This window comes from Balaenoptera borealis (genome assembly GCF_965194805.1).
Source record: "Balaenoptera borealis genome assembly, chromosome: 11".
Lineage (NCBI taxonomy): Eukaryota > Metazoa > Chordata > Mammalia > Artiodactyla > Balaenopteridae > Balaenoptera > Balaenoptera borealis.
The window spans coordinates 12845415-12871685 of NC_138868.1; the positions used below are offsets into that span (position 1 = coordinate 12845415).

The 26271-nt window shown below is 39.4% G+C and overlaps 1 long non-coding RNA gene and 2 pseudogenes across 3 annotated transcripts; 2 read left to right on the forward strand and 1 right to left on the reverse strand.

Moving 5' to 3' along the window:
- Positions 1 to 2190: 2190 nt before the first annotated feature.
- LOC309605470 lies at positions 2191 to 5903 on the forward strand. Its single transcript, XR_014231381.1, has 2 exons — positions 2191 to 2270; positions 5604 to 5903. It is a non-coding gene; the product is annotated as an uncharacterized lncRNA (long non-coding RNA).
- A 97-nt stretch (positions 5904 to 6000) lies between these two features.
- LOC309605417 (putative olfactory receptor 5AK3 pseudogene) lies at positions 6001 to 18173 on the reverse strand (annotated as a pseudogene). The gene has a single exon. The product of its transcript is annotated as a putative olfactory receptor 5AK3 pseudogene (transcript).
- A 555-nt stretch (positions 18174 to 18728) lies between these two features.
- Positions 18729 to 23699, forward strand: LOC309605388 (pre-mRNA-splicing factor 18 pseudogene; annotated as a pseudogene). The gene has a single exon. The product of its transcript is annotated as a pre-mRNA-splicing factor 18 pseudogene (transcript).
- Positions 23700 to 26271: the final 2572 nt, after the last annotated feature.

The window sequence follows — 26271 nt, forward strand, 5'->3', positions numbered from 1 at the left end:
GACTGGAACCCTCCCACCCCTCGCCTGTGATGGCCCTTCCCTTCTTCCTCCTCCAGCACTACTAATGATTTCAGTACCCAATTCTACAGGATTGTTGTGAAGATCCTGTGAACTCATAGATGTAAAAGCTCTAGTCCTATACACTGTACACTGCACCATGGTTGTCAGATGCAAAGTTCCTTTTCAAAATTTGAACTCTTTTTTTCAAGTAATTAAACCACTTTGATTATTATTTGTTCTTTCGTACTTCAGGCTGCTTGTTACTGTTAACCCCTCTACATCCCATCCTCCATCACTCTCTTCTCCCTTTGCCACAAGTTAACATCGTCCCATTCTTCAAACGTTAGGTCACAGGGTAAAACTCCTCCATGAAGATCCCACGCCAGAGAAAGAAAGGCAGTATTTGGGTCAAATAGTCTTGGGTAGAGGGAAAATAATTTGAGGCTAAAGAGTCGTTTGCTGACCTGGACATTCCTAGAGTAGCTCTGTAGACATTCCATCTGAAGATGATGGGATGTTTTCTTGCTTTGTAAGAGACAGCCTTTCCCAAGCCCAGGGGTGCTCTAATGCTGGAGACTGAGGCTGGCAACCAACTTTCCCGCTCTGAGGCTCAGTGATCTTGGATTTGCCCATATGGAGTGCTCTGACCATCTACACCTTCTGTGCTTTTGCTTGCTCATTTTGTATGTAGTTTAGAGCAGTTCAGTTTTTTTTTTTTTTTTCCTGGAGGCTTGAGGAAAGGGAATAACTACTGTAGGGCCACCTCTTAGGGTCGTGTAGTTGCATCCTGCACAAGTGTGCCCTGCTGAGGGCATGAGTGGTGCTAAAATCCAGCTTGTGCTTTGCTTGCTGAGCTGTGTGCCTGTCACTGTCTGTGTCTGTTCAGGGGAAGAGGCACTTATTTCTAAGTGCATAAGAGGGCCAGGTAAGGTAGTTCAGGCTCCTCTCCACATTTAGACATGTGTGTATGTGTGCACATACATGTGTTTACTGTCTGTAACATTACATTTGAGAATTCAGATCAAATAACCAGAGGCTTTATACTACCAGCAGTGATATGATTCTTCCAGAATTTCAGATGCAAATTCTCACATATTCTGTGGTTTGTCTCTTTGTTCTCCCTGGTGTACCCCTTTCCTCCCTCCCTCTCTGGCTTTAAGTTGATGGTACATTATCACCATTGAGTGTTCATGACCTTGCTTTCTCTTTCTTTTAAAATTTTATTTATGATTTTAATTCCAATTCTCTACTCTTATTAAGTATGTTTCATAAACATTTTTTATGTGTATATTTTTGCAAAATGCAGGTTGTCATTTTGTGTCCAAGTCTTTATACTATAGAAATTGTTTAGTGTTATAAATCTCATTCTTATTTTTTTCACTCTGCACAATGTTTTTAAGATATAGCTGTTTTTAAATTTTCTATTGTTTTACCCACCTCTCTAATTCTCTTCAGTCTTCTTCTTTACATGGCTTATGAAGGTAAGGTGCAGTTGAAATATTCCCTTCTCTGGGAAGTTTTCCCTCATTCTTCCAATGTTATTAGGCTCCCTCTTCTGGGCTCCCAAAGCATTTTCATTCTTCTCTTATTGTAATAATGATCTCATTTTGCAATTAAAGCATCTGTGTTGAGCTCTCCATGGAAGAGACTGACATATATATATTTATGCAATTCTAGCACTTAAGATAGCTCTTGGAACATATATTCTCAACAAATGTGTGAATGTATGAATAATAATGATAGTAGCTAACATATATTAAGCATGAACTATGTGTCAGACACTGTTCTAAGTGTTTCATATCTATTGAATCATGTAGTTCTCAAATACCATTAAACTGAGGGTTAGGGCTTCAGCATATGAATTTGGAGGGAGGAGGGACACAGACATGAGGTCCATAACATCCAGCTTAACCCAGTAGGACACCACTCTTTCCAGGGAATAGCAATTGGCTTAGGGATGGTTGTACAACCCAAGCCTATTCAATCAGGACCATTAAAAAGAGGGAATCTTGGACTATCTGCTTGAGTAACCAGATGAAGAATAATCTTTTCCTGTTTGATGTGTAGCAGAGAGAATATAAGCCTGAAGCCTAAAGTGGCTATAACATGGAGATTATACACTGAACTCCTGAATCAATGCCTGAAGCCAACTCTATCCCTGGACTTTTCATTTTAATAAGCTACTATAATGTGAGCTCTGTGAGGACAAGGACTTCACTTCTGTGGTAACTTCAGTGCTTAGAACAATGTTCACCACTCAGTAGGGTTCGGTAAGTATTTCCTGAATAAATACCAGGTATAACAATTCTTTTCCCCTCCTTATGCCAATTTATGTGATGTTTCCTGTTGCTTGCAATCAGAGGAGTCCTAACTGATAAATACCCATGTCAGACATTATTAATCAGTGATGACAATTTTTGTAGCCAAACTTAGGTGCAAATTTTGAATCCTTTTCATTATGATGCTCCAGGCAGACATTCTCAATCATTACAATTAGCAGGCAAGATGGCACTCCAAAATCTATATTAGCTTTCCATCTCCCTTCTGATTTATTGGAAAAGCAACTAACTTGGGACCTTAACTACATCTTTAAAAATCCCTTCATTTCTTCCTTTCAACATAACTTAATCATGAGAGTGAGATGCCATCACGTACATGTATCCCTCCCACACTCTTGGGGAGAGGGTGCCATAGGGCATGTAACACCATGGGGTGGGAATCTTGGGAGCCCTTCCTAGAATCCTGCCTCCTACAGAATCCGTGGTCTAGCCCAAATTCTTTGTTGTACAGATGGAAAAACTGAGGCTGGCACAGCTGGAATTAAGACTCTAGGTCTTCAGCTTCCAGCTCTGGTGCTCTTTGAGGTCATTGATTGTAGACCTATTGTTGAGCCTTTTTTCAGGTCTGTGTGGACTCTGAACTTGTGGGAAAAACCTCTGTGCTTTGGTTATCTTTGCATCGTTCTCTGCTCTCCAACTTGCACTGCACCCAGCAGACAGATATACAATAAATGTTTTTTGGAGTTGATTTGACTAAGGATCCATGGGTTAATTTTTAGTAATTTGAAGGCTGAAGTGAACTGATCTAATGTCTGATACCAAACCAGTGAGGGATTCAGACACAGAAGTGAGCCTTATAGGACTTCGATGAAATATTAATAGAGTCCCTGTCAATGACAGTACTATCTCTTCTTCCAGCAGTAGCTGTGACCTTTATGAGTTAAGAGGCACCCTGGGGACCTTTCCTATAGGGTTGGGCCCCCTGCTTTTCAGCTACCGAAGCCACTCACCAATGATGGTCATGCTGGGGCTTGTGGAAGAGCATGATGAATAGCTGAAAAGGATGCTCGAAATGTCAGCTAATGCCCCAAAAGTGATTCACTTGGGAATCTGCTGGGTTCATAAGAAGCTTTCACTTCCCAGCTGTTTCAAGACATTTGAATAGACTTTGTTCTTCTTCTCATAGTGCAGGCTTATTAATATGAAATATGTATCTATCTGAACTGATGGGCCAGAAAACAGACTTATGTGGGAAATATAGCTATAAAATATTTTATCTATAAAATAGTCCAACTTCCCTGGACTACATTTTTAACAAGAAAGAATTTTTCTGAGTTTCGGATACCTATACAATTTGTTGGAAAAGAGTCAATTTCATGGGGACCATCAAATTCTGAGCTTAATTCCTTAGACCAGCATATTAACTGAAAAAGTGTAGACTTCTGAAGAATAACAAGGCCAAAGAGTGATTTGTAGAGTGAGGGACAGATACAGGGCAAGAAGGAAAAGTTTTTTCCAAAAAATGTAGGATTCTGGAAGGCACATTTGATTAGTTACTGTATGAGTTTTCTACTGCCGTATGGCAAGTTAACCCCAAACTTAGTGGCTTAAAATAAGGAACATTTATTATATCACAGTTTCCATGGGTCAAGAATCCAGATGTGGCTTAGCTGAGAAGCTAAGCTGAGCTTCTGGCTCAGGGTCACTTACAGGCTGCTATCTAGGTGTTAGCCAGGTCTGTGGTCTTATCTCAAGGCTCTGCTGGGGGAATGTCTTCTTCCAAACTCACATGGCTTTGGCCAGAGACATCAGTTCTTTGCCACATAGATGTTTCTGTAGGAAACTCACAACATGGCAGCTGGCTGCCCTCCGAGGGAGAGTGGGAGAAAGAGAGAGAGAAAGGGGAGAGATAGACACACACAGAGAGACAGACAGAGATTGAGAGTGGAAGCCAGAGTCTTTTCCTAATCCTAATCTTGCTAATCTCAGCGTCTCATTACTTTCTCAATATTCTGTTCACTATAAAGGAGTCACTATGTCCTACTTATGCTCAAGGGGTCAAGGGGAGGAGATTACACAGGCTGTGCATACCAGGAGGAAGAAATCACTGGAGACTGTCTCAGAGGTTGCCTATCACAGGCACAGAACGTGATGGAAAAGTCCCTTTTGATGTTGGACCTTATCATAGCCTTCTGTCACTTAGGCAGGCATTAACCAGGCCCAATTCTCAACAAGGTCCAGAATGAGGCTTACCATAATGCCGGAGCCAAGTCTTTTTGTGACTGTACAGTTTGAGCAGAGATCTCCTTCAGCAGGGCACTTTCTCATCACTGATGTAGTAGAGATGGAGGTAAGGTGCTGTGCAAGTTCAGGGGTATTCGTATCATTTCCAGCAGAGAGATCAGGCAAGACTTCCTATGGGAGACTACATTTATAATGAAATTTGAAAGGAAGAGAGGATAGTGTGGAGAGCAGAGCTGGGATGGGAGGAAAGGACATTCCAAGAGGAGGATCATGTGGACAGAGCCCCAGAGGTGGGGAAGAGCAGGCTGTGTCTTGAGGAAGCCATGCTGTAGGTCAATGCTGAAGGTCAGTGAGATATTATTAAAGGGACTTGGAATGCAGCTTCCCTCCACATCTCCTCCATTGTTCCTTCATGCTCTCTCCAAGTCACACCAGATACTTACTCTCTGTGGAAGCACAACCTCATAATTCACACAGTTTAATGTCTCCATGTTTGTTTCAGGGAAATGACTTTAGCTCACTCAAATCTCCTACGTCAAAGAGGAATTACCAACGTTTGTACAACAAGTTCTTTAATATATTCACTGCCCAATATATTATATGACTATTAAAGTCTGAAAGCTTGGCTTCTCCAAGTCTGGTTTTCCTTAATGATTCTAGGGCTAATTGTATGTGAAGGCAGCCAAGTTCATGGATAATTTCAGAAAGGACCCACAGCCCACTTGGTTAAAAACAAAATGTCTAAATTTCCATCACTCTAATAAATCTGTTGTGTTAAAGCGTAAGTTCTAGAAGGCTTTTGTCAAAATGCAAATGACAATCCCATATCAAAGATTCTTTCATTACTCAGCTGGGAGTTACTCACAGTAAAGTAGTTACCTGCTGGTTGATGTCAGGGGAGAGGGCAGAATACAGAGAAGGCAGGACCAGTTGAGGCATCACACTGTAAGGGATGCATAGGCATCAGGACACCTGAGGGCAGAGGGAGGAGGGCACCAACAGTGGAGGCCACAGCGAGAATCCTATGAGGTCAGAGCTGGAGGAGCCTAAGAGTTTACGATGACCATTTTTATTTTGTAGGTGAGGAATCTCTACGGAGGAGAACCGAGTTGGTGTATATGGCATGACAGGCCAGTGGGGGAGCAGGAGCTGGAACGCAGGGTTCCTGAAGATGAAACTGAGTGACCAGCTCCCATTGTGCTCAAGTCTAAGTGACCTTCCCAGATCCTTCTCCTCAGAATCAACCTCTCTCTGCCCCATGCCCTTTGCCCTCTTGCCTTTTGCCTACACCTTTACTTGGCCAATCTCAATCTACCTTGTATTAAAATGATGTGCACAGGAATTTATCTTTCCCCAAATAAATGGACATCTATCACTTGTGGTCCAGTATTCAGTCTCTCTTCTTTTAGTAAGAGTGCCCTAAGTTTCCCCTGGGAAACCATTCTGCTCATTTTATTTTGCGCTTGGGAATGATTGGCTCTATCTGCAGTCAGAAGCATGATCACTCCTCCCCTAAGCCATTGTTTCAGAGAGGGGCACACAATCCAAGCAGAGCCAGTGAGCTCTGAGGAGATATTTTCTGGGATTCATGGAAAGAAAGGCTTTCTGTCCATCACCATATTTGGTCACGTGAGGCTTGGAGCTGCTACAGCCATTTACCATCAGGAAGGAGACCAGCTTGAGGCTGAGGACGACTCATGACAGAGGCAGAGCTGAGAGATGCAAAGAAACGATGTCTGGATTTTATTATTTGAGCTTTTGGATCAAACTCAAACAGAACCCATTTCAATCCTTGGAGTATTTATCTATTTGAGCCAACAACCTAAAGTGATCCCACTCAGGTCTTCCTCTCAAAAACTAGCAAACAATGAATGAATGCTCACCTAACATCTGCAAAGCTAAATGTGCTAAAGAGCTCCTTCCAAAAATAATAGACCCTTGCAAAGGCAAATTTTATTCTTCAAACCAGATGGTAGAAACTTCCTTTTTACTCTAAAATGGTGCCTCTTTGAGCTTAAGAAAATCTTAACACAGGGCTTTTAGGAGGGATTATATAAGAAGAATTTTCATAGTGTATTTGACTACATTTTCTCAAAGAATTCTAACAATCATTTTGATAGGTTATTATAAATGAGAACATGACCACCCTGTGAGATTTAGATATGGGACTGTTGACAAGTGCTCCAGACACCAATGGCCTGGGGCCTATTCCCCAGTGTAGACAGTGGTTTAGGTACATTATTCAGACTGACTCTGGCTCTCATTATTGTTATGAATAAGTTGTTATAAAAATATAGACTCCAGACCTCCTATGTCTGACTCAGTTAAAATTTCACTTGTTAAAAAGGGAAGATAAGAATGTTCTCTTAATGAACAAATCATCACACACTTACTTAACTGTTGCATACAGAAGGCTAGGTATCCTCTTTAAAGATGGTTGACTTTAGCCTCTTGAATCATCTCTCTAAGCACCCAAAATCTACCTAATGAACACTTTCAGGAAGTAAACTCTGACTTCCTTTTACCTTCCTTGTGAAAGGCCCTTTATCTCACATTTTTGAGTGTGGTTGAACCATATCCTCTTTGATGCAATGACTTTGGCCTCTTCAGCTAAGTTCTGGATTGGCTGTGACACTAATGCTAGATTGTAGGCTCCATGAAGGGAGAAGTCATGTCTGTCTTGCTCATTTTTATGTCCCCACTCAACTCAGAATCAGACACAGAGTGTCCATTTCAAAAACATTTGTTGAAGAAATGAATTTCTGAAAATTGATTAAGGAATGTCAAGTAAGATTGAAAGTTGAGTTGGGATGATTAAGTAAGATTTCTGTAATATAATCATAGACATGAGTTGAAAAGGAATGTTAAAAATCAGAGGTGCAACGAGCTGTAGTGGAAAGAAAATAGAATAATACAAAAACCCCTAAACGCCCATCTTTGCTTGAGATTTCCTGGCTGAGGGATTTGGAAAGCCCTTTGACTACCTTAAGTATCATTTTCTTCAACAACACAGGGTGAATTCAGAGAGTTGCTGTGAGGGTCAGACAAGATGGTGTATGTAAAATCTTTTGCACAGTTTTGGACACTCTACATATCTCTGGTGCAGAAATTAGGGAAAGGAAATGGTAATTCTAATGTGAGTTGAAGGAGAGCATTTGACGTGGAAACTAGCCAAGTAGAGGGCCCTTCCTTGATCAGCCGACTCTAATTTATTGGGAGATCTTAAGGTCTTATCTGGTACATTCACCAGTTGATGTCACAGTGTATTCTATATTGATAATAAGAGTTTTAAGGGGCATTGGTGGTAGGGGGTGCTTATAAAGAGCTTCTGGAACTATCTGGGTGTGTGCGGGGGAAAGGGGCCCTGGAAAAAGAGGAAGCTTACAAATCCCATTTCTGAAGTCTTAGTTTAATCTTAAAAAAGTAATTCTCAAGCTCTGGAGACTAAATAGGGATGCTGTAAAAGATTTCAGTGACTCATAAAGGACAGAGGACATGACGGATGTTTCTGGAGTTTGATATAATTTTGAATTTCTGTGACACAGGGATAGATATGGGCTGCAGCATAGTTTAGTAGATAAGATCTAAACTTTGGAGTCTAACATACTCCTGTATTAGATTCAAATACAGCTTACATCTCTGTCAGTGCAATCCTAGGTGTCTCTGAAGATCAGTTTTTTCATCTGTAAAATGGGCAGTATATTAACTTTTGGTTATTAAACACATACCATGTGCCAGGACTTGTGTGAGGCTCTTTACATACCTATCAGATTTAATTGAAAGTATCAACCTTATGCAGTGGTAGTGAGATCAAGTAAAACCATGCACATAAAGTACGTATTCCAGGCACATAGTAACTATTCAGTAAATGGTTGTTATAATTATTATCATTATTGGTTATTATTACAGAATTTTAGATTTCAGGTTTGGGGTTATTGTAGGTTGTGGTTAAGCTTGAAACTGAACTTTTTATAATAACAATCTCTTACCTTCTTATAATCTTCCTTATGCTTGTCAGACCCCTGAGAATGTACTGGGGCTCAGTTCTCTGAGTCTTCAGTCCGGATTTGTTAATCAGAGCCCACTTCTTTCTGAAGGATGTGAGAGGCATCCTGGCCAGGAGAAGATGCAATTCCAATAATTCTGGAATGTCATGACAGGTCCAATTGCCACACAGAGACTCATCTACCAAGAAAGGAAGAGGGAGTAAAGGATTGATCTGGATTTGCTTTAGACTAGATGTTTATAAGATTCTTAGTGTCCTGAAGAGTTGAGCAGCCTTGCCTCTAGATGATGCTATGGGTTGAACTGTGTTCCCCCTCAAACTTCATGTGTTGAAGTCCTAACCCCCAGTACATCAGAATGTGACCTTATTTGGAGATAAGGTCTTCAAAGAGACTTTAATCAAATTAAAATGAGGTCATTAAGGTGGGTCCTAATTCAATATGATTGGTGTTCTTATAAAAAGGGGAGATTTGGAGACAGACACATACACAGAGAAAACACCATGTGAACATGAGGACAGCCATCTGTGAGGCAAGGAGAGAAGCCTGGGACAGATCTTTCTCTCACAACTTAGAAGGAACCAATCCTGCCAACATCTTGATTTCAGACTCTAGCCTCCAGAACTGTGAGACAATAAATTTCTGTTGTTTAAGCTACTCAATTTGTGATAGTTGTTACAGCAACCCTATCAAACGAATATAGTTAGGAACATGTTGGCTCTTTGAAGGCCATTGGTAGTATCCTGATGGGGTGAAATGGTCAGGGAAAGGTGATGCATAGGTATGACCAGCCATTCTTGAAACAGAAGTGGATCACACCTGGAATTCACTTCCACTCTTTGGGTAAACATAAGCTGGGATTCCAGAAAGTGTTTACAAGGTTCATTTCCCTTAGGCGAGGGAGAAAGCTGACTCATATTATGGTAGTAAATAATGACAGTAATGCGTGTTTTCAAGGACTAGGAATTCACCAAAATAAGTAGATTCTGTGAAACAGCCAGCCTGAATCATCGGATACTTTTTAAAGAAATAAAGACATTTAGCATCCACAATAACTGGAGCAGGGTAAGTAGCATGCTTCCTAGTAGAATTCATTAAATCACTTGTGTATATTTATTTATTTATTTATTACATCTTTATTGGAGTATAATTGCTTTACAATGGTGTGTTAGTTTCTGCTGAATAACAAAGTGAATCAGCTATACATATAAATATATCCCCATATATCCTCCCTCTTGCGTCTCCCTCCCACCCGCCATATCCCACCCCTCTAGGTGGTCACAAAGCACCGAGCTGATCTCCCTGTGCTATGCGGCTGCTTCCCACTAGCTATCTATTTTACATTTGGTAGTATATATATGTCCCTGCCAATCTCTCAATTCGTCCCAGTTTACCCTTCCCCCTCCCCGTGTCCTCAAGTCCATTCTCTACGTCTTTGTCTTTACTCCTGTCCTGCCCCTAGGTTCTTCAGAACCTTTTGGGTTTTTTTTTTAGATTCCATATATATGTGTTAGCATACGGTATTTGTTTTTCTCTTTCTGACTTACTTCACTCTGTATAACAGACTCTACGTCCATCCACCTCACTACAAATAACTCAATTTCGTTTCTTTTTATGGCTGAGTAATATTCCATTCTATATATGTGCCACATCTTCTTTATCCATTCATCTGTCGATGGACACTTAAGTTGCTTCCATGTCCTGGCTATTGTAAATAGAGTTGCAATGAACATTGTGGTACATGACTCTTTTTGAATTATGGTTTTCTCAGGGTATATGCCCAGTAGTGGGATTGCTGGGTCACATGGTAGTTCTATTTTTAGTTTTTTAAGGAACCTCCATACTGTTCTCCATAGTGGCTGTATCAATTTACATTCCCACCAACAGTGCAAGAGGGTTCCCTTTTCTCCACACCCTCTCCAGCATTTATTGTTTGTAGATTTTTTGATGATGGTCTGACTGGTGTGAGGTGATACCTCATTATAGTTTTGATTTGCATTTCTCTAATGATTAGTGATGTTGAGCATCCTTTCACGTGTTTGTTGGCAATCTGTATATCTTCTTTTTATCCTTACTTTTGTTCTGCTATTTATAATGTGTCTTTTTTCCCTCTGTATGCATTTAAGATTTCCCCTTTATTCCTGGTTTTGATTAATTTGATTATGATGTGCCTTGCTGTAGCTTTTTCATGTTTCTTTTGCTTGGAATTTCTTGTGATTCTTGAATGTGTGGTTTTATAGTTTCATCACATTTACAAAATGTTCAAAAACATTTTGTATATCAACCCTGTTTCTCCTGTCCTTCAGGGATTCCAATTACACATACATAAGCCTTCTTAAAGTTGCTCCACAGTTCACTGATGTGTTGTTCATTTATCTCTTTGAGTCACTTTTCTATTATTTTGGATAGTTTCTATTGCTAGGTCTTCAAGATCACTAATCACTTGTTTTGGAATATCTAATCTGTAGTTACTCCCATCCAGTGAAATTTTTTTAATCATCAGGCTCTATAGGATTTAGCTTGTCTTTCACATCTCTACTTGTCTTTTTTGAACATATGGAGGATTGTTATAATAATTGCTTTAATGTCCTTGGCCAATTCTGACATTTTTGGCAGTTTTGGTCAGTTTTGTCCATTGATTTTTCTTCTACTTATGGCATGTTTTCCTGATTTTTGTATGTATGGTAATTTTTGATTGGATGCCAGGCATTGTGAATTTTACCATGTGTGTTGCTAGGTATTTTCATATACTTATAAATATTCTTGAGCTTTGTTCTGGAGTACAATTAAGTTACTTGGAAATTGTTTGATTTTTTTGAGTCTTGCTTTGTAGATTTGTTGGTTGTAACTGGAGCTGAGTTCAGTATAGAGCTAATCATTTGCACTACTGAGGCAAGTCCTTTCTGTGTGTTCTACCCAGCGCATTATGAATCTTGAGGTTTTCTAGTCTGTCTGGTGAGAACAGGCACTACTCCCAGCCTTATGTGAGCATCAAGCACTATTATCTGTAATTATTTCCTTCCCTACCTCAAATTGTTTCCGCATGTGTATGTACCGATTAGTACTCAGCTAAATAATTGGACCCTCTGCAGATCTTGGGGTTCTTTCTCTTTACAATGAACTTCCTTCAACATTCTGTCCTGCAAACTTTAGTTGCCTTGCTCTCATCAAATTTTCAGCTCCATTTCCTTTAGGAAGTCCACTAAACATTTCCTGAGTACTCCCTCTCTGCACTGTGGTCTAGGAACCTTCTTAACACAGAAAGCTGGGGAAATTTTGGGTTTATTTTTTTCTTGCTTCTCAGGAACCACTGTCCTTTATTGCTTGATGCACAGTGTCTTGCAAAGTAGTATTTCATATATTTTGTCCAATTTTTATTGTTTCAGGCAGGAGGGTAAATCCAGTCCCTGTTACTCTATCGTGGGCAGAAGTGGGAGTTCTGGAAGAGACTTTTATTGGATGAATAAGACCTATGCTTTAAAGTTGTACAAATTATATTGTATCCAATTATATTGTATTCAAAGCAACTTTGAAGCTTTATCTTATACCACCTGCAATGACAAGCGGACAAGCTTTGAAGTTGGAAAGATCTAGATTTGAATCTTGGAACTGCCATTTAATAGGTATGTGATTTAGGGCAAGAAATGTAAGTTCCCTCAACCTCGGTTTAATCTTTGATAAAATGAGATGGAAAAAAATTTACCTTAAACACACAGGAGTCTATGCATTATTTTTTTTTTTATAGCAGAAATTTGGTAATAGATAGGGTGATACTAAAACAAATCAGAGTTAATCTATAGTTTGTATTTCTGTGAAACACCTAATAAGAATGAGAGAGAACTATATGTATTCTTAGGAAAAATGTTAACAACATACTGTTAAGTGAGTAAAGCAGAAAACCAAGTGGAGTGTGAACTGAATTTTAATTAAAAAATTCTGTGTGTGTGTGTATGTGTGTGTGTTTGTGTGTTTATGTGAAGAAAACACCATCTGCAGGGATATATGAACAATTTAAGTAGGAAGTAGGAATAAGAAAAATAGAGAATCTCTTTTTTTTTTTAAACTTTAAAAGGAGTTGTATTTAAAAAATAATGGATACATATTAATTTATTTTTGCAATAAAAATGAATAACAAGAGTAACAAAGTTCAAGAGAGATAATAGATGCACCTGGTGCAATTCACACCATCAACGTCCCGTAGCCAACAAGCACCAGGAGCACATATGTAGTCAAGTAAAGTTAGGCTTATTTCATAATAAGGAAACACACATCCCAGAGGGACCAGAGTGTTGGATAAGAGGAGATTGGGAAGGCCTCTTGTAGGATTTAGGCTTGTGCTGGGTGATTCTAAGAAGGATTTAGGAAGTGGAGGTGAGTTCTCTTTTGAGTGTTTTTAGGAATTCGGTGGTTGAATATTTTGGTAATTTATACGTAAGAGGTGAGAAAATTAAAGTGGGTAAAGGAGGAGTATTTACTCATTTTAGTTGGAAGAGGGGAATGTTTAGCTATTTTTTTTTTGTTGCTAAGAGTACTTGTCCCTGTTTTATTTCAGACAAACTTAGAGTGGCCTTTTTTTCTGTCTTGGCCCATCTCAGTCATGGAGTGGCCTTGTCTATTTATTGCTCATATTCTTTAACGGTTGTTTATTTTCAGTTGGGAGCATTATAGCTAATATATCAGCTATCATCTCCAGGGCCATTTTATGATTTCTCCATACCATCAATAATTTCCTCTCTCCATTTATAGTTTATTTTGCTGATGATAAGATGACTTTACCCAATCTTAGAGTTAATTATGCTGGCATATTGGCTCTAATCCTATAGATTTTACTGTGGTCCTCATATTCCAGAATAATGCACAGCTAAATAAGAAAAAGTGTAATTTGCTTTATTCACAGGACTTTTGTCTTTAGATTTTCTTCCCAGGCTAGTGGGCTGATTGCCCACCAAATGAATTCTCCTTAGACAGAGCTCATAGCTGAAGCCTATGGGATTACTACCTGTTCCCTTGAGTGTTTGTGACTATAGGCGCTGAGACAGGATCAAAGGAAACAACCTGTATTAGTTAGTTTTCTGCTGCAGGAGAGAGGAGCTTCCCAGAGGGGAAAGTTTTCATGTTGTAAATCTTAAGAGACTTCTTATTTGCTGTGTGTGTGTGTGTGTGTGTGTGTGTGTGTGTGTGTGTGTGTGTGTGTGCATGTGATGAGATTGTTTTTGTAATATCTGTCACACCCATGTTGAAATAGTCCTTGTTAGTACTCATTACTTTTAACATTTACCTAGAGTTTAAGAGTGCCAGGCACTATGATTTCTATGCATTATCTTATCTGTTCCTAACAAACAAGCAAACAAACACATTGAAAAGTCTCATGAGATATGTATTATTATGAGAAACAAGGTTTGAAAGCTCAATTAGCTTCCAGGAAGACACTTCTGGGGAGTGGCAGGGGTGGGATATAAACCACATTCCAAAAGATTCTAAATCCTGTGCACTTAAAAACTACTTTCTAGTGGAGCATGCAATTAAAGCAACATTCTACGTATGCAGATATTTAAATATATTGGGCTCCATCTAATATTACTGAATCAATATCTCCAGGACTGGGGTATAGTAATTTACACTTTAAAAAACTTCCCCTGGTCATTTGAATGCTGTTGTCCACAGATTGATATTTAGAGACAAGTGTAGGCTACATACTCACATAACTTCCAGTTAGAAAGCTGCCCATATTATTGTTTTTTATCATCATTCATCCACCCATCCATTCATTCAATATTTACAGAATACCTAATGTGTCTAAGGCTCTATACCAGATGTTAAAAGGTCATAGAAAGAAAGCATATTTCAATTGCCTTATAGATGATAGTGAAGGTCTTATATGTAAATAAATAATTTAGATAGGAAGTGATAAATAATAAATAATATTTATTGATACAAGTGAAGTGCTGTGGGTACTCAGTGGAAGAAGAAATTACTTCCAGGGGCAGAAAGTTGACAGGAAACAGTGTTGACCTGGGAAAACTTCAGGGAGAGACTGACTCTTGAATTGGTAGTAAGATTTGGGCATATGGCAATATTTTGTTTCACACGGTGAATGTACTGAATAACTGTATATGGCTTTCTGGCTTTGAAGAAGTAAGCGGCCATGTTATGAGAGGGCTTATGAAGAGGGCCTTGTGCCAAAGAACTGTGGATAGTCTCTAAGAGCTGTGAGTAGTCCCTGGCTGACGGCCAGCAAGAAGGTAGGAATCTGTCTTAAATGGCAAGGAGATGAATTCCGTCAATAAATGAGTGAGCTTGGAAGCAGATCCATCCCCAGTTGGGCCTCCAGATGAGTTCCCAGTTCTGGCTGACACCTTGATTGTAGCATCTCAGAGGATGCAGTTAAGTGATGTGCAGATTTCTGACCATAAAACTATAAGATAACAATTGTGTGTTTTTTAAGCCCTTAAATTTATGGAAATTTGTTATGCAGCAATAGACACAATTTGGAGTTACGATAATACAGATTTATTTCCCTATTGAGGAACAGTTACTTTCTTGGTCTTGTTTTTCAAAACAATGCTACAGTAAGCATCCTTACATATATGTTCTTACAGATTAAAACTTTTATTTCCATAGATCCATTTGCAAGGCTGAAATTCTGGATGGAAGATTCTTCTTTTAAAAAGATATTGCCAGATTCCTTCTGAAGTAAGGTAACACTTCAATTATCTATTAGCAAATGTGAGAGCATCCTTTCCCTTACATCATAGCAATTCATAGGCATTATCATTCTTTTTCAATTTTTGGCAGCCATATTGGTGGTTATCTCATTGTTACTTTAATTTTCAGCTCCATATTAATAGATTGAGCAACCTTTCCTATGTTGTTTGGCTCTTTGCTTTGATTTTTATTTGTTTACATCTTTATTGGAGTATAATTGCTTTACAATGTTGTGTTAGTCTCTGCTTTATAACAAAGTGAATCAGCTATACACATACATATATCCCCACATCTCCTCCCTCTTGCGTCTCCCTCCCACCCTCCCTATCCCACCCTTCTAGGTGGTCACAAAGCATCGAGCTGATCTCCCTGTGCTATGCATGTTTTGATTTCTTAAACATTGGCACTGTTAGTCTGGTTGTTTACAAGCACAGAGAACTAGAAATCAAGGATCAAACTTGAAGTACTTTTTTCCAACCCCTTTTAGGGCTTCTCTCACATCTTGGTTTCTCAGGCTGTAGATGAGGGGGTTTAACATGGGGATCATGATGCCATAAAACAAAGAAGCCATTTTTTCTTGCTCTTGAGACTCTGTGGTGCGATGGTGCAGATACATGTAAGACAGAGTCCCATAGCAAATGGTGACGGCTGTCAGGTGGGAGGCACACGTGGAGAGGGCTTTTCTCCTCTCTGCAGCAGAAGAGATCTTCAACATGGCAGCCAGGATAAACATGTAGGAAAAGATGACGACCGACACAGTGAATGTCAAGTTAAACCCCACAAAGGCTGCTAGTAGTACGACATTTAAGTAAATACTGGAGCATGAGAGGGCCAGAATTGGGGGTTCATCACAGAAAAATGGTTAATTTTATTGGATTTCCAAATGTTCAATGAGAAAGGAAAACTTGTGTTTACAGAAGCATTTAGGAAACCCATGAAGTATGAAGGAAACTATGAAGTATGAAACCCATGAAGTATGAACTGCAGACTCTCTTGGGCATAACTGTTCCATAGTGAAGTGGGTTACAGATGGCTACATAACAGTCCACTGCCACAGCAGCGAGGATGTAGCAATTACTTGTTGCAAAAGTACCACAGACTAGTAACTGCACCATACATCCTATGAATGAGATGGATTGTTCTGTCCCTACAAAGTTTTGCAACATCTTGGGAGTGATAGCAGAGGTGTAGCAGAGATCAACAAATGCCAAGTTTTGGAGAAAAAAGTACATGGGAGTGTGAAGGGAAGAATCAATCTTGATGAATAGGATCATGCCAATGTTACCCTCTAGAATGAGCACACTTGTGTTGACCAGCAAATCCCAGGAGGATGAATTCAGTCACTTCAGTGCCATTGTTTTGTTCCATGGCTAGCAAAATTAAACATATAAAGTTGCAAAGGAAGAGGAGCAGAGAAAACTAAGACCATTGTGATCCTTTAACTAATGGTATATCTAATTTCATAGTGGGGTGTCAGAGAATATTTTCCATGATATAATTGAGTTAGATTTTAAAGGCTGAACCTTGACACCTAATTTAGATATTTTCATCTATAGTTTGGAGAAGTTGCCATGGACGAGTAGCTGTGTTCTCAGTGTGCAAACTGACAGTATTTAATACATACATCAATTCGGGAAAATATAAGAACATTGTTTTATTTAATTAGGCTTTCTTTTATACTATCTATATTTTAATTAGAAATCCCAATTTGCCTAAATACTAATCATTATATTTGAAATTTTGACATATGCATGGGGTTCTACATGATCTTGTTCCCACCTAGCTCCATATTTTCATTTTATTCCTTTTCATTCCATAGAAGCTCTTCTCTGCCATGATGGTCACGTGGAATTGTAGAGTCCTTCACAGAACTGTTTATCAAAGTATTTATGGTAAAGGATAATTTTCTTTATAAAATGTCCAATCTGTTGTGGTCCCATGTTTGCAAAAAACATAAAAAGTTCTCAGCATTGTCAAAACTTTGTGGTGGTTTAAATGCTCAATCTCACTTTCTGTAGTTATCTCATCATAGAGTGGAAACAGAGAGTCCAAGGACTGGTGCTGGTTCATGGCCCACACATTGAGTAGCACTGCTCTATGGTGTCCATCCATCCTAATTTACCTATGTGCTTTCCTAGTGATGGATAGCAGATGGCCTACAACTTGTCTCCACTACAAACAACTCAGTGTGTAATTTTTCTAGGGTGTATTCCTAGGGACAAAATTTTTGTGTCTGAGGGTATGCACATATTTCATTTGACCAAGTTTTTCCAGATCATTTTATATAACAGATGCGCCAGTGTACACGCCTACTAATTTTGCATGGGGGTCCCCACATCCTCACTTCCTAGTGAGCATTGATATTTTCCTAATATTTTTTGGTCAGGAAAATAGGTGTAAAATGATGTCTCATTTTTGGTTTTTTCCCTTTAGTTATAAGTAGATTTGATCATTATGTAAACGTTCTTAGAATTCTGGGATTTTATTATTTTGTAAATTGCCTGTTAAAATTTTTTGTAAATGTTTCTAGTGAACTGATTTTACATTTTCTTTGTTTATCCAAGATTTAAATCTCTTGTCAGTTGACTTGACAAATATTTTCTCACATTCTATCATCTATTATTTTGTCTATGATATCTTTCACAGAACAGAAATCCTTAAATTTAAAATAACAATCTAGGGAGGAGCTTCAAGATGGCAGAGGAATAAGACGTGGAGATCACCTTCCTTCCCACAAATACATCAGAAATACATCTACATGTGGAACAACTCCTATAGAACACCTACTGAATGCTGGCAGAGGACCTCAGACTTCCCAAAAGGCAAGAAACTCCCCACGTGCCTGGGTAGGGCAAAAGAAAAAACAGACAGAAGAATAGGGATAGGACCTGCAACTCTGTGAAGGAACTGTGAAGGAGGAAAAGTTTCCACACACTAGGAAGCCCCTTCACTGGTGGAGACGGGGGGTGGGAGGGTGGGGGAAGCTTCGGAGCCACAGAGGAGAGCGCAGCAACAGGGGTGCAGAGGGCAAAGCAGAGAGATTCCTGCACAGAGGATCGGTGCCGACCAGCGCTCACCAACCTGAGAGGCTTGTCTGCTCACACTCTGGGGAGGGTGGGGGCTGGGAGCTGAGGCTCAGGCTTTGGAGGTCAGATCCCAGGGAGAGGACTGGGGTTGGCTGTGTGAACACAGCCTGAAGGGGGCCAGTGCACAACAGCTAGCTGGGAAGGAGTCTGGGAAAAAGTCTGGACTGGCCGAAGAGGCAAGAGACCATTGTTTTGGGGTGTGCGAGGAGAGCGTATTCAGAGAACCACCTAAACGAGCTCCAGAGATGGGCGCGAGCTGTGGATATCAGCATGGGCCCCAGAGATGGGCATGAAATGCTAAGGTTGCTACTGCAGCCACCAAGAAGCCTGTGTGCGAGCACAGGTCACTCTCCACACCTCCCCTCCCCGGAGCCTGTGCAGCCCGCCACTGCCAGGGTCCCGTGATCCAGGGACAACTTCCGTGGGAGAACACATGGCGCACCTCAGGCTGTTGCAATGTCACGCTGGCCTCTGCTGCCACAGGCTCGCCCCACATTCCATACTCCTCCCTCTCCCCTGGCCTGAGTGAGCCAGAGCCCCCTAATCAGCCACTGCTTTAACCCCGTTCTGTCTGGTTGGGAACAGATGCCCTCAGGCGACCTACATGTAGAGGTGGGGCCAAATCCAAAGCTGAACCCCAGGAGCTGTGCGAACAAAGAAGAGAAAGGGAAACCTCTCCCAGCAGCCTCAGGAGCAGTGGATTAAATCCCCACAGTCAACTTGATGTACCTGCATCTGTGGAATACCTGAATAGACAATGTATCATCCCAAAATTGAGGTGGTGGACTTTGGGAGCAACTGTAGACTTAGGGTTTGCTGTATGCCACTAACTTGTTTCTGATTTTTATGTTTATGTTAGTATAGTTTTTAGTGCTTGATATCATTTGTGGATTTGTTTATTGGTTTGGTTGTTCTCGTCTTTTTTTTATCACTTAAAAATTTTTTTTTATTTTATTAACTTTTAAATTTTAATTATTTTATTTATTTTATTTTTCTTTCTTTTTTTCTCCCTCTTCAGAGCTGTGTGGCTGACAGGGTCTTGGTGCTCCTGCCTGGTGTCAGGCTTGAGCCTCTGAGGTGGAAAAGCTGAGTTCAGGACATTGGTCCACCAGAGACCTCCTGGCCCCACATAATATCAATTGGCGAGAGCTCTCCCAGAGATCTCTGTCTCAACGTTAAGACCCAGCTCCACTCAAAGGCCAGCAAGTTCCAGTGCTGGACACTCCATGCCAAACAAATAGCAAGACAGGGACACAAACCCACCCATTAGCAGAGAGGCTGCCTAAAATCATACTAAGTTCACAGACACCCCAAAACACACCACTGGACATGGCCCTGCCCACCAGAAAGACAAGATCCAGCCCTACCCGCCGGAACACAGGCACAAGTCCCCTCCACCAGGAAGCTTACACAACCCACTGAACCAACCTTATCCACTGGAGGCAGACACCAAAAACAACGGGAACTATGAACCTGTAGCCTGTGAAAAGGAGACTCCACATACAGTAAGTTAAACAAAATGAGAAGACAGAGAAATATGCAGCAGATGAAGGAGCAAGGTAAAAACCCACCAGACCAAACAAATGAAGAGGAAATAGGCAGTCTACCTGAAAAAGAATTCAGAGTAATGATAGTAAAGATGATCCAAAATCTTGGAAATAGGATGGAGAAAATAAAAGAAATGTTTAACAGGGACCTAGAAGAACTAAAGAGTGAGCAAACAAACAATGATGAACAATACAATAAATGAAATTAAAAATTCTCTACAAGGAATCAAAAGCATAATAAATGAGGCAGAAGAACGGATAAGTGACCTGGAAGGTAAAATAGTGGAAGTAACTACCACAGAGCAGAATAAAGAAAAAGGAATGAAAAGAATTGAGGACAGTCTCAGAGACCTCTGGGACAACATTAAAGTACCAACATTCAAATTATAGGGGTCCCAGAAGAAGAAGAGAAAAAGAAAGGGTCTGAGAAAATATTTGAAGAGATTATAGTTGAAAACTTCCCTAACATGGGAAAGGAAATAGTCAATCAAGTCCAGGAAGCGGAGAGAGTCCCACACAGGATAAATCCAAGGAGAAGCTCGCCAAGACACATATTAATCAAACTATCAAAATTTAAATATAGCTGTGTAGTGGGTTTGTGGCAGCTGGCTGAGACAAAAGGCTTGGTCCAATGAGCCAGAGAGAGAAAAAGAAAACTCGAGCTTCAACCCAGGCAGTGAGATGGCTGTTCTGAAATCAGAGATCCTCCAGAAGATGCAGCTGGTGGAGGACAGGAACCTGCTGGTGGAAAATAAAAAATATTTCAAGCGTAGTGAATTTGCAAAAAAAGAAGAGGAAGCATATTTTGAAAGATGTGGCTACAAGATACAGTCAAAAGAGGAGGACCAGAAACCATTAACTTCATTGAATTCAGTATTAGAATTTGAACTGGCAGAAGAAAAATTACCCATGACTCTTTCTAGGCAAGAGGTTATCAGGAGATTAAGAGGAAGAGGAGAACCAATCAGACTCTTTGGAGAAACTGATTATGATGCTCTTCAGCGTTCAAGAAAAATAGAGATCCTCTCACCGGAAGTTAACAAGGGATTGAGGAATGATCTGAAAGCAGCTTTGGATAAAATTGATCAGCAGTACCTCAATGAACTTGTGGGTGGCCAAGAACCTGGAGAGTAAGATGCCCAGAATGATTTGAAAGTTCATGAAGAAAACACCACAACTGAAGAGTTAGAGGCACTGGGATAGTCTTTAGGAAAAGGTGATGATCATAAAGACATGGACATCATTACCAAATTCCTTAAGTTTCTTCTTGGTGTTTGTGCTAAGGAGCTGAATGCCAGAGAGGATTATGTGAAGTGCAGCATGTAGGGTAAACTGAACAGCGCTACTCAGAAACAGACTGAGTCCTATCTCAGACCCCTTTTCAGAAAGCTACGGAAAAGGAATCTTCCTGCCAATATTAAAGAATCTATAACAGATATCATTAAATTCATGTTGCAGAGGGAATATGTGAAGGCTAATGATGCTTATCTTCAGATGGTCATTGGAAATGCTCCTTGGCCCATTGGTGTCACTGTGGTTGGCATCCTTGCCAGAACTGGTAGGGAAAAGATTTTTTTCCAAGAATGTTGCACATGTTTTAAATGATGAGACACAGTGGAAATATATTCAGGGACTGAAGAGGTTAATGACCATTTGCCAGAAGCACTTTCCTACAGATCCATCAAAATGTGTGGAGTACAATGCACTATGAGATCTGTAAATATCAACAAGAAACTTAAGGAAGACTGGCATGGACTTCCAGAATTACCAACAGGCATGAGGAAAGAAGAAAAAGGGAGTTTCTGGTCTCTGAGTTCTGCCTAATGCAACTGTTGGTTTTCAGAACTGTGTTGGCTCTCATGTCACATCTGACTGCCAAGTGATTTTTGTGTCTTGCTTTTATTTTAAATACTAGAAAAATTAAGTTCTAAAGACTTTTCCCCATAATTTAAATGTGTAGACAACAGTCACAGGGCAGGGTTTAAAATAAGTTTTCCCCTCTAGATATGAAAGTTGCAGTTAGAGGATTAAAAAGGAACATTTGAGGATGGACTTAATTATTTCTGAAAAATATGGTAATTTTCACATTGCCTCTTATGAAGTGTTTATAGAAAAATATTTTTACATTTTTCACCAAAAACATGGAACCATTTAATGAAACTTGATAGTACTTAAATGTTGCTGAACTTTTGCCGTCTTGTAATAGATCTGAATGTAAATGCTAAAAAAAATTAAATACTAAGGAAAAATATTAAAAGCAGCAAGGGAAAAGCAACAAATAACATACAAGGGAATCACCATAAGGTTAAGAGCTGAACTTTCAGCAGAAACTCTACAAGCCAGGAGGGAGTGGCAGGACAAATTTAAAGTGATCAAAGGGAAAAACCTACAACCAAGATTACTCTACCCAGTAAGGATATCATTCAGATTTGACGGAGTAATTAAAACCTTTACAGACAAGCAAAAGCTAAGAGAATTCAGCACCACCAAACCAGCTTTACAACAAATGCTAAAGGAACTTCTCTAGTCAGGAAACACAAGAGAAGGAAAAGACCTACAATAACAAACCCAAAACAATTAAGAAAATGGTCATAGGAACATACATATTGATAATTACCTTAAATGTAAATGGATTAAATGCTCCAACCAAAAGACATAGACTGGCTGAACGGATACAAAAACAAGACCCATATATATGTTGTCTACAAGAGATCCACTTCAGACCTGGGGACACAGACGGACTGAAAGTGATGGGATGGAAAAAGATATTCCATGCAAAAGGAAATCAAAAGAAAGCTGGAGGAGTGGTAATCATTGGAAAGAATGAGCAGCATAATTGTGTGTTCTCAGATTGTAACTAGCAGCAAGAAAAGAATGAGGATTCAGAGTTCAGTGAGGAGGCTATTGCATGGATATAGGTGAAAAATAATATACACTTGTGTCTTGGCAAGTAGGGTAGAGCTAAGGAAGAAGAGCAGCCAAGAGAACACTGTGTAGGAAACTTGCATAAGCCTCTTAGATAGCCTCATCCACCAGAGGGCAGACAGCAGAAGCAAGAAGAACTACAATCCTGCAGCCTGTGGAACAAAAACCACATTCACAGAAGGATAGACAAGATGAAAATGCAGAGGGCTATTTACCAGATGAAGGAACAGGATAAAACCCCAGAAAAACAACTAAATGAAGTGGAGATAGGCAACCTTCCAGAAAAAGAATTCAGAATAATGATAGTGAAGATGATCTAGGACCTCGGGAAAACAATAGAGGCAAAGATCGAGAAGATGCAAGAAATGTTGAACAAAGACCTAGAAGAATTAAAGAACAAAGAAACAGAGATGAACAATACAATAACTGAAATGAAAACTACACTAGAAGGAATCAATAGCAGAATAACTGAGGCAGAAGAATGGATAAGTGACCTGGAAAACAGAATGGTGGAATTCACTGCTGCAGAACAGACTAAAGAAAAAAGAATGAAAAGAAATGAAGACAGCCTAAGAGACCTCTGGGACAACATTAAATGCAACAACATTCGCATTATAAGGGTCCCAGAAGGAGAAGGGAGACAGAAAGGATCAGAGAAAATATTTGAAGAGATTATAGTCGAAAATTTCCCTAACATGGGAAAGGAAATAGCCACCCAAGTCCAGGAAGTGCAGAGAGTCCCATACAGGATAAACCCAAGGAGAAACATGCCGAGACACACAGTAATCAAATTGGCAAAAATTAAAGACAAAGAAAAATTATTGAAAGCAGCAAGGGAAAAAATGACAAATAACATACAAGGGAACTCCCATAAGGTTAACAGCTGATTTCTCAGCAGAAACTCTACAAGCCAGAAGGGAGTGGCATGATATACTTAAAGTGATGAAAGGGAAGAACCTACAACCAAGATTACTCTACCCGGCAAGGATCTCATTTAGATTTGATGGAGAAATCAAAAGCTTTACAGACAAGCAAAAGCTAAGAGAATTCAGCACCACCAAACCAGCTCTACAACAAATGCTAAAGGAACTTCTCTAAGTGGGAAACACAAGAGAAGAAAAGGACCTACAATAACAAACCCAAAATAATTAAGAAAATGGTCATAGGAACATACATATCAATAATTACCTTAAACGTGAATGGATTAAATGCTCCCACCAAAAGACACAGGCTTGCTGAATGGATACAAAACCAAGATCCATATATATGCTGTCTACAAGAGACCCACTTCAGACCTGGGGATGCATACAGACTGAAAGTGAGGGGATGGAAAAAGATATTCCATGCAAATGGAAATCAAAAGAAAGCTGGAGTAGCTATACTCATATCAGATGAAATAGACTTTAAAATAAAGAATGTTACAAGAGACAAGGAAGCACACTACATAATGATCAAGGGATCAATCCAAGAAGAAGATATAACAATTATAAATATATATGCACCCAACATAGGAGCACCTCAATACGTAAGCAACTGCTAACAGTTATAAAAGAGGAAATCGATAGTAACCTACAATAGTGGGGGACTTTAACACCTCACTTACACCAATGGACAGATTATCCAAAATGAAAATAAATAAGGAGACAGAAGCTTCAAATGACAAAATAGACCTGATAGATTTAATTGATATTTATAGGACATTCCACCAAAAACAGCAGATTAAACTTTCTTCTCAAGTGTGCATGGAACATTCTCCAGGATAGATCACATCTTGGGTCACAAATCAAGCCTCAGTAAATTTAAGAAAACTGAAATCATAACACGCATCTTTTCTGACCACAAAGCTATGAGATTAGAAATGAATTACAGGGAAAAAAAGTAAGAAAAAACAAACACATGGAGGCTAAACAATACGTTACTAAATAACAGAGAGATCACTGAAGAAATCAAAGAGGAAATCAAAAAATACCTAGAGACAAATGACAGTGAAAACACGACGACCAAAACCTATGGGATTCAGCAAAAGCAGTTCTAAGAGGGAAGTTTATAGCTATACAAGCCTACCTCAAGAAACAAGAAAAATCTCAAATAAACAATCTAACCTTACACCTAAAGGAACTAGAGAAAGAAGAACAAACAAAACCCAAAGTTAGCAGAAGGAAAGAAATCATAAAGATCAGAGCAGAAATAAATGAAATAGAAACAAAGAAAACAATAGCAAAGATCAATAAAAGTAAAACCTGGCTCTTTGAGGAGATAAACAAAATTGATAAACCATTAGCCAGACACATCAAGCAAAAGAGGGAGAGGACTCAAATCAATAAAATTAGAAATGAAAAAGGAGAAGTTACAACAGACACAGCAGAAATACAAAGCATCCTAAGAGACTACTACAAGCAACTCTATGCCAATAAAATGGACAACCTGGAAGAGGTGGACAAATTCTTAGAAAGGTATAACCTTCCAAGACTGAACCAGGAAGAAACAGAAAATATGAACAGACCAATCACAAGTAATGAAAGTGAAACTGTGATTAGAAATCTTCCAACAAACAAACGTCCAGGACCAGATGGCTTCACAGGTGAATGCTATCAAACATTTAGAGAAGAGCTAACACCCATCCTTCCGAAACTCTTCCAAAAAATTGTGGAGGAAGGAACACTCCCAAACTCATTCTATGAGGCCACCATCACCCTGATACCAAAACCAGACCAAAATACTACAAAAAAAGAAAATTACAGACCAATATCACTGATGAATATACATGCAAAAATCCTCAAAAAATACTAGCAAACAGAATCCAACAACACATTAAAAGGATCATACACCACGATCAAGTGGGATTTATCCCAGGGATGCAAGAATTCTTCAATATATGCAAACCAATCAATCTGATACACCATATTAACAAATTGAAGAATAAAAACCATATGATCATCTCAGTAGATGCAGAAAAAGCTTCTGACAAAATTCAACACCGATTTATGATAAAAACTCTCCAGAAAGTGGGCATAGAGGGAACCTACCTCAACATAATAAAGGCTATATAGGACAAACCCACAGCAAACGTCATTCTCAATGGTAAAAAAGTGAAAGCATTTCCTCTAAGATCAGGAACAAGACAAGGTTGTCCACTCTCGCCACTATTATTCAACATAGTTTTGGAAGTCCTAGCCACAGCAATCAGAGAAGAAAAAGAAATAAAAGGAATCCAAATGGGAAAAGAAGAAGTAAAACTGTCACTGTTTGCAGATGACATGATACTATACATAGAGAATCCTAAAGATGCTACCAGAAAACTACTAGAGCTAATCAATGAACTTGGTAAAGCTGCAGGATACAAAATTAATACACAGAAATCTCTTGCATTCCTATACACTAATGATCAAAAATCTGAAAGAGAAATTAAGGAAACACTCCCATTTACCATTGCAACAAAAAGAATAAAATACCTAGGAATAAACCTACCTAGGGAGACAAA